Source organism: Onychomys torridus, chromosome 23 (genome assembly GCF_903995425.1).
Source record: "Onychomys torridus chromosome 23, mOncTor1.1, whole genome shotgun sequence".
NCBI lineage: Eukaryota > Metazoa > Chordata > Mammalia > Rodentia > Cricetidae > Onychomys > Onychomys torridus.
Window position 1 is genome coordinate 24,924,853 of NC_050465.1, and position 14,956 is coordinate 24,939,808.

Here is a 14,956-nt window from a genome sequence, read left to right on the forward strand (position 1 = left end):
TTGTCCGTGTTGGTGTTACCTCTATAAAGTCAATCGCTGTGAAATGGGAAAGCAATTACTTGAAAATTGGCTATGATGAAAATGTGTGTGTTGTAATTAGCTATATGCAAATTCTTTCCTACCTGGTTTCCCTCCTTGTATTGCTAGTATCTGTAATTTATTCCCAAGTTTCTTCCTTCAGGTTTGATATATTCTGCTATAATACATAAAATTGCCAGATATGCCTATCAGGTTAATTTCCAGAGAGTTGGGGCTTGGAAAAGACTGAGGTGGAACCAGATGGTAGAGCAGGAGTCTTTCCTGCAGGGTTCCTGGGGGAGAAGGTGAAGATGAATAAAGAGGGCTCTGCGTCTTCTAGACACACTGTGGCTTCCTGAGAACAGAAGCCCGGGCATAAAAACCATTGATGGCTCATAGCATCTGCCAATGGTAGACAGGGGTTGGGACATGGAAACCATCCAAAGGGTTCTCTTTTCAAGTACACAGGTTGCTCACCTCTCATATCTGAGACTTGAGATCTACATCAGTGCCTCTGAGATATAAAACAAAAATCAGCTGACTTTGTAGATGGAGACCATCTCCCAAGGTCCACATTCATCTACAGTGTCCAGCAACTTTTCATATATTTTTTGGATGATAGTAAGGAACTTAATCCCCCAAGGTTTACTAGCAAGAAAGACCTAGAAAATGGGATCTGGGAGGTTGGAGGTGTGTAAATGTCACTGTTCACAACACGGTGTCTGAAAAATATTCTAGAGACAGATCAAAGATTATAGTTTGAATTCTGACCCTGGTACTTTTTTGGCATGACTTGTTGGGTAATTTTGAAAATTAATAAACTAATTTGTAAATAGAGGTCTAATACTAGATCTGTTACTCAACAAGTGATCAATAAATAGGCATTATTTTGCTAAACCAATGTACACATGTTTGAAATGGTGCTTTTAGGCTGATTGATATTAATCTTGTACAACTTTCTCTATGAGGACAAGATTCCCATCTGAAAACTCTACTGTGTTACATTTTCCCTACTCACACAGTCCCTCTCAGTTGGACCACATTACTAGAGTTCTCCAGGGTAGATCTGTGAGTTTTAAATCTGATAAAACATGTCTGAAGGCTATTATAGTTTAATTTTTATCATCATTCCTGTGACTTCTCGCATCTTGATTTATTGAGCAGAGTCCCCTTGTCTTTGAAACAAGAACAGTAGACTGTGTATCCCAATTATCTTGAAGAGTAAGTGCTATAATCCACAGCACATGCCACAGAGTTAACAAATTCAGCTTAACCACAGTGAATTTTACTATCACCATGATTATAATTATTCTCTAACGCATGGTCAGCTGCCTTTGCTGTGATTTCCAATATGGTCAGTCTACTTGGTTCTATTGCAAGAGGGTCTCATGTACCTCAGGCTAGTCTCACATTACATGTGTGTCACCATTGCCCAGAAGATTTTGCTAGCCTAGTGAAACTGAAAGCAAGCAATGTTTTTAATTTAGCGTTTGAAACAAGATGCTTCATCATCATTTAGACCCTTAATACAGTATGTTTAGTTTAAGCAAAAATCTCCTCTTGTGATGGTGCTAAATCATCTCTATGGAAAACTGCTTATAAGCTTTCCAAATGTTATCATTTTCAAAGGAAATTATAAAACATTGATTTTTTTAGGTCACTTTACACTTTTCTTCCAGTTCTATCCTTATTTAGAACTTTGAGCCACTGACTCAATCTTCAAAGTCATAAACAGTCAGTAAGCATGACTCAACCACAGTCCACTACCCTTCCTCTATCAGTCTAACTTGACACTCAATTTTGTCTACATGGTCTTGAACCCTTGGAATCTGGACCTATATTCTAACCTTAATGTCAGCTCCCATTTGGCTTATGATTTGCCATAACGGATGAGTTTTAGGAAGCCAAAAACTTTGAGTTCATATCTCATGCTTGAATCTGACACATACCATGCAGAACTGAGTAACAGGCATTTTTGGAAACAACAAAATCATGTTTGGTAGGTTTTTTCCCTCGATTCAATATTACATATTTGTTTCCAGTGCATTTTTAAAGTTAGTTACAGGAACAAGCAATCATAAGAATGATATACCACATCTCCTAAGATGTGTCTCAAGATTTATGACTTATCTAGCATTAAATATAGTATTCTTCATTTGTGCTAATTCACATTTTTATATGTTCTGGGACTAAGCTAGATTTTTTTTTTTGGACAGGAGCAATGTAATTAAGTTATTTCAATGAAGCATATAGAAACCATATGCTCTTTCAATGTAGACAATGAGGTTCCATAAGACCATCTGCACAAATTTACAAAGTTAAAAGCTACTTTCATGGGGAAAATTTAAGTATATTTATTTTATGTGTGTAAAATAATTATTTACCCCTGTTTGAAAGGTAAAAACTTTTAGAGTATATTTTTCTGTCTGTATTACTAAATCTAGTCTTTTATGTCCCTAACATATAGATGACCAATTTAATTAAAAGATTTTTGGGCTTGCTGTTAGTTTGCATAATGCCAAATATTAGAGGATCCCACAAGTAACATTTCTAAACACATTCACTGCCAGATTAGGGACTCAACACAAGGTATGTGCTGAGATTGGTATATTGCCAGATATTGACTTGTAGGTGTGTTTTAATTCTAGGGACTGGGGAGGGGAATTCATATTTAATTAATTATTCCCTTCTGTCTACCTGGCTTCACTCTCCTGAAGCCATTTTAACCTCTAGTCTCAACCCACCTGCACATCCTCTCTTCTTCTCTAACCACCTCTGTTCATATTAGACATAAAAATAACAAGAGAAGACCACATGCCCAGATCTCCTGCCCCCCCCCAAAAAATACATACAATATGAAATACCTAGTCAATATCTCCCCTCCAAAATCTACCAGTTTTGTATAAATGTCAACCAATGAGAATTACATAGATGAATGACAGGACACATAATTAAAAAAAAACACATAATCTTCATTAAAGAATTACATTATTTGAAGAAGACACAAAGAAGCAGCTAATTGAGATTAAGGAGAAATAACATAAAGAGAATAAACACCTGAGTGCTGCCCAAGGAAACACAAACATAGGCTGATGAAAATGACAAGGACAATCCATGTCTTCAAAGAAAACATTGAAGAGGACTCAAGGTGAAATGAAGACAGAATTAAAAACTCAGTAGCCCAAATAGAAAATTCAGGGGAAAACCTTGGAAGTAGAGCAGAAGACAATCCAGGACTGAAAGATCAAGTAGAGGATCTAGACAGAATTGGCAACATTATGAAGATTTTTAATGGGGAAGAGGAACACAAGAAATATGGGACACTATGAAAAAAAAAAAAAAACAAACAAACCCTTCAAATTATAGGCAAAGATAAAGGAGAAGAGTCCCAAGTCCCTGACATGAACTAGATCTTCAACATGATCCTAGAAGAAAACTTCTAAGTAAGGAAAAGCACACATGCAGACCTAAGAAACACACAGAACATCAAATAGACAAGAGCAGAAAAGAAAATTCCCACAGCATATTTAGTTAAAACATTTAGCATACATAACCAAGACAGTGTATTGAAAGCTGCAAAAGGGGGCGGAAAGTGAGTCACATATAAAGGAGAATACATCAGAATGATAGCTGACTTTGATTTCTCAATAGAAACTTTGAAAGCCACAAGAGCCTGGAACACTGCATTACAAGTTCTAAAACACAATGGTGGCCAACAAACACACACACACACACACACACACACACACACACACACACACACACACTTGCAGCAAATCAAACCCAAAGCAAATATAGGAAGCAGTATTTCAGCCTAAAGAAAGGAATGAACAGCCAACAGACCATGGGAAAATATGAAGGCATGATTTCTAAACTATATAGTACACTGAACACAGCACCAAATATCAATGATGTGATGATCATAGTTATAACACATATTTCAATAACTATTTTAAATAATAATGACCTCGATTCTCCAATCAAACATCACAGCCTGACTGAGTGGATCAAGAAAGAATATCCATCTGTTAAACTATTAAATGGAGAGAGGACCCCTAAATTATTTCTATATAGCCAGTATCACTCTAAATCAAAACTCAGTTAAAGTACAAAAACAAAATAATAATATAGATTCAAAGATGCTTAATAAAATACTTATGAACAGAATACAGACATGTATCAAAATGATTATCCACTATGACCAAGTTGGCTTTATCCTGAAATTTCAGGAATGGGTCAAAATACAAAAGTCAATAAATGTAATAAACTGTATAAATGAATTTAAAGACAAAAATTCACATGGCTATCTCAATAGATGTAGAAAAAGCCTTTGTTAAAATCCAACATCCCTTGAGGATAAACAGACTTGGAGAATATAGGGTTAGAGGAAGTATACCTAAACATAATAAGAGTTATATATGAAAATTCCACAGCTAACATAATCCAACTGAATGGAGATGAACTTGATGCAATCACACTGAAGTCAAGAATGACTAGAGTTATCCAGTGTCCCCACTCCTTTTTAATACTGTGCTTGAAACATTAGATGAAGCAATACGGCAAGAGACAGATATTAAAGGTATATAAATTAAAGGGATACAAACAGAGAAATAAATATTTTCAGATGTTATACTACTATACATTAGAGAGTTCAAAAATTCTACCAGAAAATTTTTGGATATGGTAAACAGATTTAGCAATGTGGCAGGATACAGAATCAGCTTGCAAAGATAAATGTTTTTCTTTTAAACCAAAAACAGTCATACAGAGAAAGATATCATGGACACACTTCCATTCATAATAGCCTCAGTGAAAATAAAATATCTAGAAATAAACTTAACCAAGGAAGTGAATGGCCTTGACAATGAAAACTTTAAATCTCTGAAGGAAGAGATAGAAAAGTACACTAGAAAATAGAGCTATCCCATGCTCGTGGATTGGTAGAACTAATATTGGGAAAATGAGCATTCTGCCAAAAGCTATTTACCAATTCAGTGCAGTCCCCATCAAAATTCCCATCTCATTCTTTGAAGAAATGGGGTGAAAAACTCTACCTTAAAATTCATTCAGAACTACAAAAGACCTGGATAGTCAAAACAATTCTGAAACTAAAACAATGCTGGAAGAATTACCATTTTAGGTCTTCAGAAGTATTACAAAACCATAGTAATAAAAATCAATATAGTACGTGCGCAAAAATCAGACATGTCAACCAATGGGACAAAATTAAAGGCATAAACATGAGTCCACATACTTTCAGACATTTGATACTTAGCAAAGATTCCTAAAAACATACTCTGGAGAAAAGAAAGCATCTTCCAAATTGGCACTGGCAAAACCAGATGTTCACAGGCAGAGGAATGAAATTAGAGCCTTAACTATTACCTTGCATACAAACTGACTCCAAGAGGATCAAATACCTGAATGTGAAACCTGAAGCACTGTAACATCTAGAAGAGAACATAGGCAGTTCCCTACTGGATATACAGGAAAAGATTTCCTGCATAGGACTCTCAGTAAGAATTAAAACCAACAATTGACAAATGGGACTTCATGATGCTTAAAAGCTTCTGCAAGACTAAGAAGCAATAAACTAGATGAAGGAGAAGCCCACAAAATGAGAATCCTTACCAGCTAGATATATGACAGAGGATTATTATCCAGAATATGTAATAAATAGAAAAATCAAAGAGTCAAAAACAAAAATATGGTCCATTAAAAAAATTGTCCTTGAACCTGAACAGAAAGTTTATAAAAGAAGAAAATTAAAAATCTTGGAAACAGAATACAGGCATACATCAAAACTATTATGCACTGTGACCAAGCTAGATTTATCCCTGAAATGTGGAAATCTCATTTCCCTAATCTAGAAATTAGGGAAATGCAAACCAAAACAATTTTGAGATTTCATCTTACCTCAGTCAGAATGGCAAAGATCAATGGAACACATACAACAAATACTGGAGGGGATGCAGGAAAAAGGGGACTCTCATTCACTATTTGTTGGATTGCAAACTGGTGAGTGCTATGGAAATCATTGTGGAGAAAACTCAAAAAGCTAAAGATGTATCTTTCATATCACACAGCTATACCATTCCTTAGCATATGCCTAAAGGACTTGACATTTTATTCCATCATGTTCATTGCTTTTCTTTGCACAATGGCTAGGAAGTGGAATCAACATCAGTGTCCCTCAATGGACAAATGGATAATTAAAATGTGGTACCAATACACTATAGAATACTATCCAGTTGTTAAGAAAAAATGGAATTTTCAGTGAAATGGATCAGACTCTAAAAGATTATATTGAGTGAGCTAAGTCAGATGCAGAAAGATGAACACTCACGTTTCCTCTCATTGGAGCCTCCTAACTCCAGCTCTTCACATGTGAGTACATATTTATGGAATAACTATAGAAATCATGAAAATAAAACAGGGCCATTGGTGTGTTAGTCTGTAGAGAAACAATGGAGAAAGATACAAGTGATCTGATTAAAGAACTGTGAAAATTGGTGATGGGCTAATAATCCCGTAAGGGATCATAATATTAACTGCCTATAAACCAATAATATGCAGAAGTCTGTGAAATATTGGGGTTGGTGGGTGTGTGGGGCGGGGGGCAGGTTGTTGGTTTTGATTTTTTTTTTTTTTGAACCAGGGTCTAACTATGAAGCCCTAGCTGGCCTTAGACTCATTGTGTACACCATGCTGACTTTGACCTCACAGAGACCCAACAGTTTCTGCCTCCTAAGTGCTATGATGACAAATGTGTGCCACCATGTCTGGCTTGTGCCAGTGGAATTTTAAACAAAGAATAATTTTTATAAAGTCTGTGGTTTTAGTAGATCTGATAAATATAGTTTATGTTATACTAGGAAACAGTAATGTATTTATTATGAGAAGAGATAATGAAATATAAAGAACCATAGTCAGGCCTAGACTCCCACCCAGAGCAGGATTTAGTAACTAACAAGTACCACCAAGGCAAGGGAGTTTGGTGGAGTGCCCCTACCACACTGAAGATCTCTTTCACTGGAGCTATTGTATCCTCCAAAGCCCACTTGAAGAGATGTCTGGGTGGCATTTAAGTCTTCAATGACTGTTCCTCACCTTGATATTTTGATGGCCCAAGGGCATTTGGGAAGAGTGCCTTTTCTTCTAGGAGAACAACTATCTTTACCTGAGCCCCTCAGGTCTCCACACAGCTTGCCTCATCATAGAGATGGGCAGACAGGGATCAGTACCTGAAAACAGGGACTATAGGATCCTCTTCCATATTCCAAGGCAACAGAGCATTGTGCAATAAGCCTGGCATACACTGACCTCCAGTTCCTTCCAGTTCTTCCTCATCTCTTGTTACATGGTGGAATGATGTAAAGAATGCTTTCTACAACATAAACAAAAATAAAAACAAAACCCCCAAAAGTTACACAGAATTGATGACCTACCAGTTTTTCTTCATGAACTATATTATTTTATTGTTTATTATTTTATGTTTCTAGTGGGAAACATTTAGATACAAATAAAAACTTATCCCTGATTATTCAGGTCAGTGAGGTAGATGGTAATTTCTGAGACTGGAGTTAAAACCCAGTCTTGTTTGAGCCTGAATTCCAGGCTCTTTTGTAGTTACCACACCTCCTCATGTCCATCGGTAGAGAACTCTGTATTAGTGTTTTGTATCACTGTGACCAAATACTTGCAGAAAACAGTGCAGATGAAGCAGAAGAAAAACTTACGTGAGAAATATTTGTTTGGTTTACAGTTTCATAGTCTACCATGACTGAAATAGTGTGGTGGATAACAATGGAAACAGAGAAAAAGGGAACTATAGGAACAGGTGAGGCCAAGACATGACTCCCAATAACTCATGCCAGTGTTCTACTTCCTTAAATTTGGGTTTGTCTTGTACTTTTCAGTTATCTCTCATTCGATAAAGATAAGTGTGTTCATTAGATTTGATCCCCACTACCCAATTCTCTCTGTAAACAGCATCATAGACCACCCCCAGACAAGTGCCTTGCTAATGCCCTAGCATTTTCTCAGCCCAGTAAATAACAGTTAAGAATAACCACCATAGCCAATGGTCTGCAGACTGTTAAATGAATGTTGTCTTTATTAGTTGGACACCCAGTGTGCATAAACTGTTGAGCATGTGTAATGAGTTTTTGTCACAGAAATTTTAGATATGCAAGCAGGTAAGATGTTTTCCAAGCCCTCCTTTCAACATGAGGCTATTTATATATAATAAAAATCTTAATCAGTGCCTTAGTGACCTATAAAATGGGGCATATGGGACTATATGAGGAAATACTACATTTGCATAACAATCTATGAAAATATTCTCCTTCCTTGTATTAAGAAGTGCCGATCTCTATGATCTAAGCTTATTTAACATCTTATTCATTCAGCTGCTGCCTTACATATCATGCTGTCATTTTAAATCATGCAAACACTAATTTACAATTTCCTTGTGAATTTCTAGAGAGACCCTTTCTGATCTGCTATGATGGTATTCTTAGTACCACCCGCAGTCCTTGAGAATAATAGGCACTCAATAAAGAAGGCTTTGAATGAGTGGTGGATAAATATAGTCTGGTGCACATTCAAAGGGTCATTTAACAAGCCAGTGTTAAAGTGAATACTAACAGACAGTGTTTTATGTTTCATATCCACATAATTCTGTGATTGTTACTCTCATGTAATAAGGATTTGCTGAGGCTGTTGGTACTTCACAACAGATCCTAAACTCAGTAAGAAAGTTGTTTCTTTTCCTGATCACTGTCTATTATCTTAAGAAGTTTAATAGGAGGACAAAGACTACGTTTAATTTCATAGTTTTCAGCTATTTTTAAATATATTGGTTTTTAAACAGATAATTTCAAAAACTCTATTAAAAAAGAGAAAGTTTGACATGATAGACATAGACTATAACCATTGGTAAAAGATACCATAGAAAGAATGATATAAAGTACAACACCAGGAAGCTTTTCATCCCTACTGGGTAATAGGTGAAGATGTGGGTATAAGGAACACAGACAATTTGACTCACACATTTTGGATTTTCCTAATTATGTTTTAGGTCTACATCTGTAACTTTCAACTGTTGCAGTTCATAGAACTGAAAACTATTGCAAAGACAATTATAAGCATACATTTCCTAGGATAATATTTAAACTCTGACACTCTATAAGAATCATTCATTCTAACAACCTGTGCATTAGAAGCTAAATGTCACTCGTGACTAATTAGAAAAACTACCACCTACCACCCAGTCCAGTCAATAGATGAGTGCTTCTTTTTTTTTTAATTTTTTAAAGATTTTTTTATTTATTATATATACAGCATATATGACTGCAGTCCAGAAGAGGGCACCAGATCTCATTACAGATGGTTGTGAGCTACCATGTGGTTGCTGGGAATTTAACTCTGGACCTCTGGAAGAGCAGTCAGTGCTCTTAACCTCTGAGCCATCTCTCCAGCCCAGATGAGTGTTTCTTATAGTTGTCTTTGCAATAGCTTTTAATTCTATAAACTATATTACAGGTAACCATTAGCCTCTCTGTTTGTCATATATCATTACCACTTTCTGTCATTCTACCTACCATGATGTTAATGTGTTTTAGATTGTATCTTAACCTCAAGGCATTTATGATCTGAGAGCAAAAAGAAAAAAAAAATTCACTACAGTTGTTCCTTTAATCTGCTTTGTCCAGATCAACTGTTGGTATTAATGTGCAATGTAAAACAAAGGAAGGTGGACATTATGTTTTAAATTATCCATTGACCTTGCTCTAATGCAAAATAGTATTTGATACTTTAAGATCATTTTGTTTTTAGGAACATGGTATGATAATTGGACAGTCTTATATAAAATATTTTCCAGGAATTTACCGGCCCGTAGGGTAGCTGTACTCTCTTTGACTAAATGTCTCTGAGGTCGACATGCTACCTCTTTTACTCTTTCTGTGAATCTATTTCATTTCCATCTTTCTACCTTTACCTACCTTTTACAGCTCAGTGACCCCCAAAGGATAATTTCTGTAGATGTTCCAGACTGATCATCTAGAGCTATGTAAACTGCTCTTCCCATTTTCATCAAAATACACAAAACATGCAACAAAGGGGATTTGGGGAGCAATGGATTTATTGGATCATAGGTTGATCCATTAAGGTGGGAGAACAAGGAAGCAGCATTACATCCTTAGAAAGTACCAAGGTTCCTGGTTTTAAGCTCACTCTCCTCTCTTTATTCAGGCCAAGACCCCAAATCATGGAATAGTCCCACCTATATTTAGGGTAGGTCATCCAATGTCATCTAACCCAATCTAGAAACCCACTCACAGAGCTCAGATGTTTGTCTTCTAGATGATCCTAGGTCCCATTGAGTTGATAATATATCATCAGAAGAGCTACCTCAGACTCTTCCTGGACTGTAGTAGATTCCTGAAAACTATCTGATTGGTTTCCCTGGAATCAGTTGTTTGTACACTGTTCAGTAAGTAGGAATGATAACAAAGTGCTATGTGAAACCCACAAAAACTAATTTTAATGCAGATATGTGGCTAGAATAACTAAGGAGAGAGGTGTGAAGTACCAGTACCTACCTGCTCATTAATATACTGGAATGTACATAGTTTACATATGGTTTACATTGGTGGCTTTTATATGAGAGATTGAAAACTCATATCTTGATACATCCGTTTTGTCCCCAGTTGGAAGTAGAAACCAACCAATAGTTACAGTTCCGAATCATGAAAGTATCACAAATGATTCACCAGCATATGCACACTTTAAATACCTGCATGTGGTAAGATACTAATAGAATTTTAATTCAGAAGCCCAAGGGCATTTACATATTTCAAAACACCATAACATTACAATTGCTAATTTCTTCTTTTAAAGTACACTTTGCACCAAACGTTCCAAAGTATTTGGGTTTTGAGGACTTAAAATAGAAAATGAGTAATTTTGATTTCTGGTTTTTACATTACTCAAGTTTCATATACAGTCTCATCCCTTAGTATTCATGGGTTCTGGTTCCAAGACTCCAAACCTTTAGATGTTGGTATTCCTTATATAAAACAGCACAGTGTTTGCATCAAATCTACTCAACCCTACAGGGAAGTATTCATAGTCATGTCTAGATTACTTCTAATGCAGAACACAGTATCAGTAGTTGTTTAGGTGTATTGTTTAGGGAACAATGACAAGAAAAGTCTATATTCCTTTCTATGGTTTTATTAATTCTTTGATAATTTCAGACATTGTCTTTTAAATATTTTCACCCCCTTTCTCTATCTTCTTCAATATCTACCCCATTCCACACCCTTCCAACTTTGTGCACTACCATTTTTAACCCACTGTATCCCCATTAATGTAGCATATGTACTCTATTGTATGGGCATCCACTAGAGCATGTTTAACCAATCAGGGGCCGTATTCTTACAGGACATTAATAATGCTATGTAATTTTTCAGATATTTTAAATATATAGTTGGTGCTTGTTGTGATTACTATTAATTGTCAACTTCACAAAATCTACAACCATCTGGGAGACAGGCCTCTGGGTGTTCCTGCCAGGCTTCTTTGTATAGCTTTCACTAGTATGGGGAGAACCACCATTGTAATCCCACTCCTTGACTTGGATCCTGGACTGAATCAAGGGAGAAAGCTGAGCAGCTGTAGTTTTCTACAGTTCTCTTTTTATGGCAGGTGCTCCAAGCTCATGTTTCCTTGCTTCTTCTGCTGTACTCTAAAATACAGTCTTCTCTCCTGAAGTTGCTTTTGTCAGGAAAAAAAAGAGTATCACTGGATTTGTGGATGGGGACGTCATTATCTAGAGATCCAATAGTAAATACACAGAACTGAGGTTTGGCATATCGCTCCGAGAGAAGCTGATCACTCTGAGACAAACTGTGTCCTTCAGTCACTGTTGCTTCATGGTCTTTGTATGTGTTGCTGTGCAGAGCCAGGTAAAGCTGTAAGACTTCTTGTGTCTGTCCCAATTTCCAACAAATATTTAACTCCAATAGTTGATGTCCGGTTAAAGCTGGTCTTTCTGGTATGGTGAGGCTGTTTGGCTTTTTGAACAACTAAATTCCAAATTAACAAGTTCTATTAACTTTGTTGTGTACAATGCTGAGTTCATTGCTGAAGGCCCAGTGGTAGCTCCTGGTGTTTGTCTCATTCAGTGTTGTGAAAGGTAGGGTGAAATAAGAACAGTTTTATCCCTCTTTGGCTTTTGAGTACATTTTTTTTTTTTTTTTTTTTTTTTTTTTGGTGCTCTCTAGGATGCCTTTGAAGCCAACCACAGAAGTCTCTCTGTTCCTATTTTGGTCGTTCTGACCATTTAGGAATTTTGCCTGCTGAGGTGTTTATTGCTTAGTCAACCAGATTTTTTCCCTTTATGCATTAACTGTGTACTGCTTTATTCAACCTATCTGTAGCCATTTGATCTATAATGCAAACAGAGAAATTCTTCAGCCAAATACTTGTTTTGAACAGTATTATGGTCTTGATACATCAACTGCCTGGAATGATATATACATTAATATTAAATTTTAGTACTCATGCAAAGAAAATATAAATTACAGGTTATTCTAGCACCAGTCAAATCCTGTTGTAGAAGCAAAGTAGGCCAGAATTTACAGTAATTCCTTTTTTTAAGGTGTGCCAAACACAAGCTTGAGCTATCCCATTTCTTTTGATAAACTCATATGTAAATGCTATTAAAATGCTACCACAAAAGGTCAATTGATTCCTTGTCACAGATACTAAGATATCAGGTGAACACAAATGCAAATATCTCATTTTTGTATTTAGGTTGGGCTACCTTTTATATATGGGTGGCAGTGATGAGGGAAATCAAAGAAAATTATTATTGGTTTGGGCTTTTATTTCTGTTCATCTGATGACATAATCTATGTAAAATACACACACATACATACACATAAGATTTATCACTCTATATATTGATACAGCATTTCTCAAAGGGGTTTGCTTTGGCCAACAGAACATTTGTAGAGCATCCTTGAGTATACTTGCAGAATGGAGACTGCCTCTTGACTGTTTTAGGACCCGGTGTCATGTAGCCAAGATGGTGAAGGGCATGTGACCTAATCACTAAACAACTTCCAGATCTATCCACAAGATATTGTACCAGGAGACCTGTCTGACCCTCAAATGCCCTTCAAAAGCCCAAGCTAGTTTTTGCTGGGTTGGTAAACCCAAACTCAGGCCAGAAAACTCCTTGACAGAATCTGGAGCAAACTAAATGAAAATTACATTAAGCTATGGGACTCAAGAGTGGTTTACCAAACATGTGCTAACTGATACAGAAGATGAAAGCAATACATTTGTAACAAGAAGGAAGATGGAAAACTGGTTGAACATTACCAGGCTTGGACCACGACACTTTGCTGAAAGGTAAACTTTTAAAAAGATTGAGAAGTTTAGTTAGAAGAGTTTAGTTTTAAGTTCATATTTTAAAAATAGGATTTTATGAGTAGAAAAAAATTATAGGTGAAGAACACAGTCATTAAATTCAGCACAGCTAAGATGCCAGCAGGAAAACAGGGCTTAAATGAAAAGCCTGACTTTATATCAGATGTGATAGAATTTGACTTTATATCAAATGTGGTAGAATTTTGTCAGACAATGATATATTCCTACTGGATTACTAGTTACCTACAAACTAGGCCATTGCAGGACATGCCCTAGGATGAAAAGGTGAGGTTTCAAATACCATTTTTATGGCCATTGAGTCTACCTCTCCTCTACCTACATTAAAGGAAGAGGTGAATTGCATGACCATATTTGGAGAAAATGTAACAAATGCAGTTTTGAAATATAAGTATTTCTTATTTACTGTTTTCTCTAAAACAATCTCTCCAGCCATTAAAATGTGTTTTTATATTAAAAGTTAGGAACCAGGAAAGAAAGTGAGAGAGAGAGAGAGAGAGAGAGAGAAAGAGACAGACAGACAGAGAGATATGACATTTCTCCTTTTTAGCTTTTCTGTCTCATAGTGTAAAACATACCATTCCTTTCTATTCAAATCATAAATCCATAATTTTATTATTTATAACTATCTGACAAAATGATGCTGATTTAAGAGTTGTTATAACTAATTAATTATGCTGGAGCAAATCAAAATTGCCATTGCTTTTCCTGTTAACAGAACACATGTATGAACTAAAATTCAATGATAAGCTTTTGGTATCCACCAAATACAGACCATTTGGGTAGCAACTACTCTCTTCTCAGATCTTGGTCAAAGAGTTCTTCCTCAACAAAATCCTCCTTATAACCTTGTCAGTTTCCACTGTTGCTCTTCATAACTCTGTGCTCATTTTCTTTATTGAACTTCTTGTAGGACACAGTTGCACATGTTCATGGGGGAGATCATTGTCTTCCATGATGAATTTTAGTTCCGAACCTAGGTGTAGCCACCAGTATCTTTAGATTTGTAATTTTCTGTCAGGATGGAGCTTGGTGTCTGGCATCTGTCAAGTGTTGAGTAAATGTCTCTGGAAAGGGGAAGGCAATGGAGGGCTATCACTTCTGCACTCGTGCAATATCTAGTTAAATGCTCACAAGGAAAATTACTAGGGGAATATATTCAAGGCAGAGCCCAAATCTGCTACCCTAAAGAGGAAACTAACAAACACAAAACAGAAAGAGGCAATGGATCCAGAATGTGATGGTTTCCCATGGAAAGGTGGAAAGATGGGTCTATAGGGAAAGTCAGGCAGTAATCTGTTTTCTTATTTTTTTGTTTCTCAAGTAAAAAGGACTTATTAATAGAGAAAAAGACAGAGATTGTGATATTTTCTCAGTTCCTGTCCTAAGCCTCAGAGTTGTAATTTGCTGTGAAGGGGATGGGGTGGGAGTGAATAGAGAAGCAGAGGGAGCCCAGCCCATGATGTGTTTGGGC

The 14,956-nt window shown here is 36.3% G+C and overlaps 1 protein-coding gene across 8 annotated transcripts in view; it reads left to right on the plus strand.

The window, feature by feature from the left end:
- The window catches only part of Dlgap1 (DLG associated protein 1), an 826,029-nt gene that overhangs the window by 115,848 nt on the left and 695,225 nt on the right, over window positions 1-14,956 (plus strand). The window lies entirely within an intron of this gene.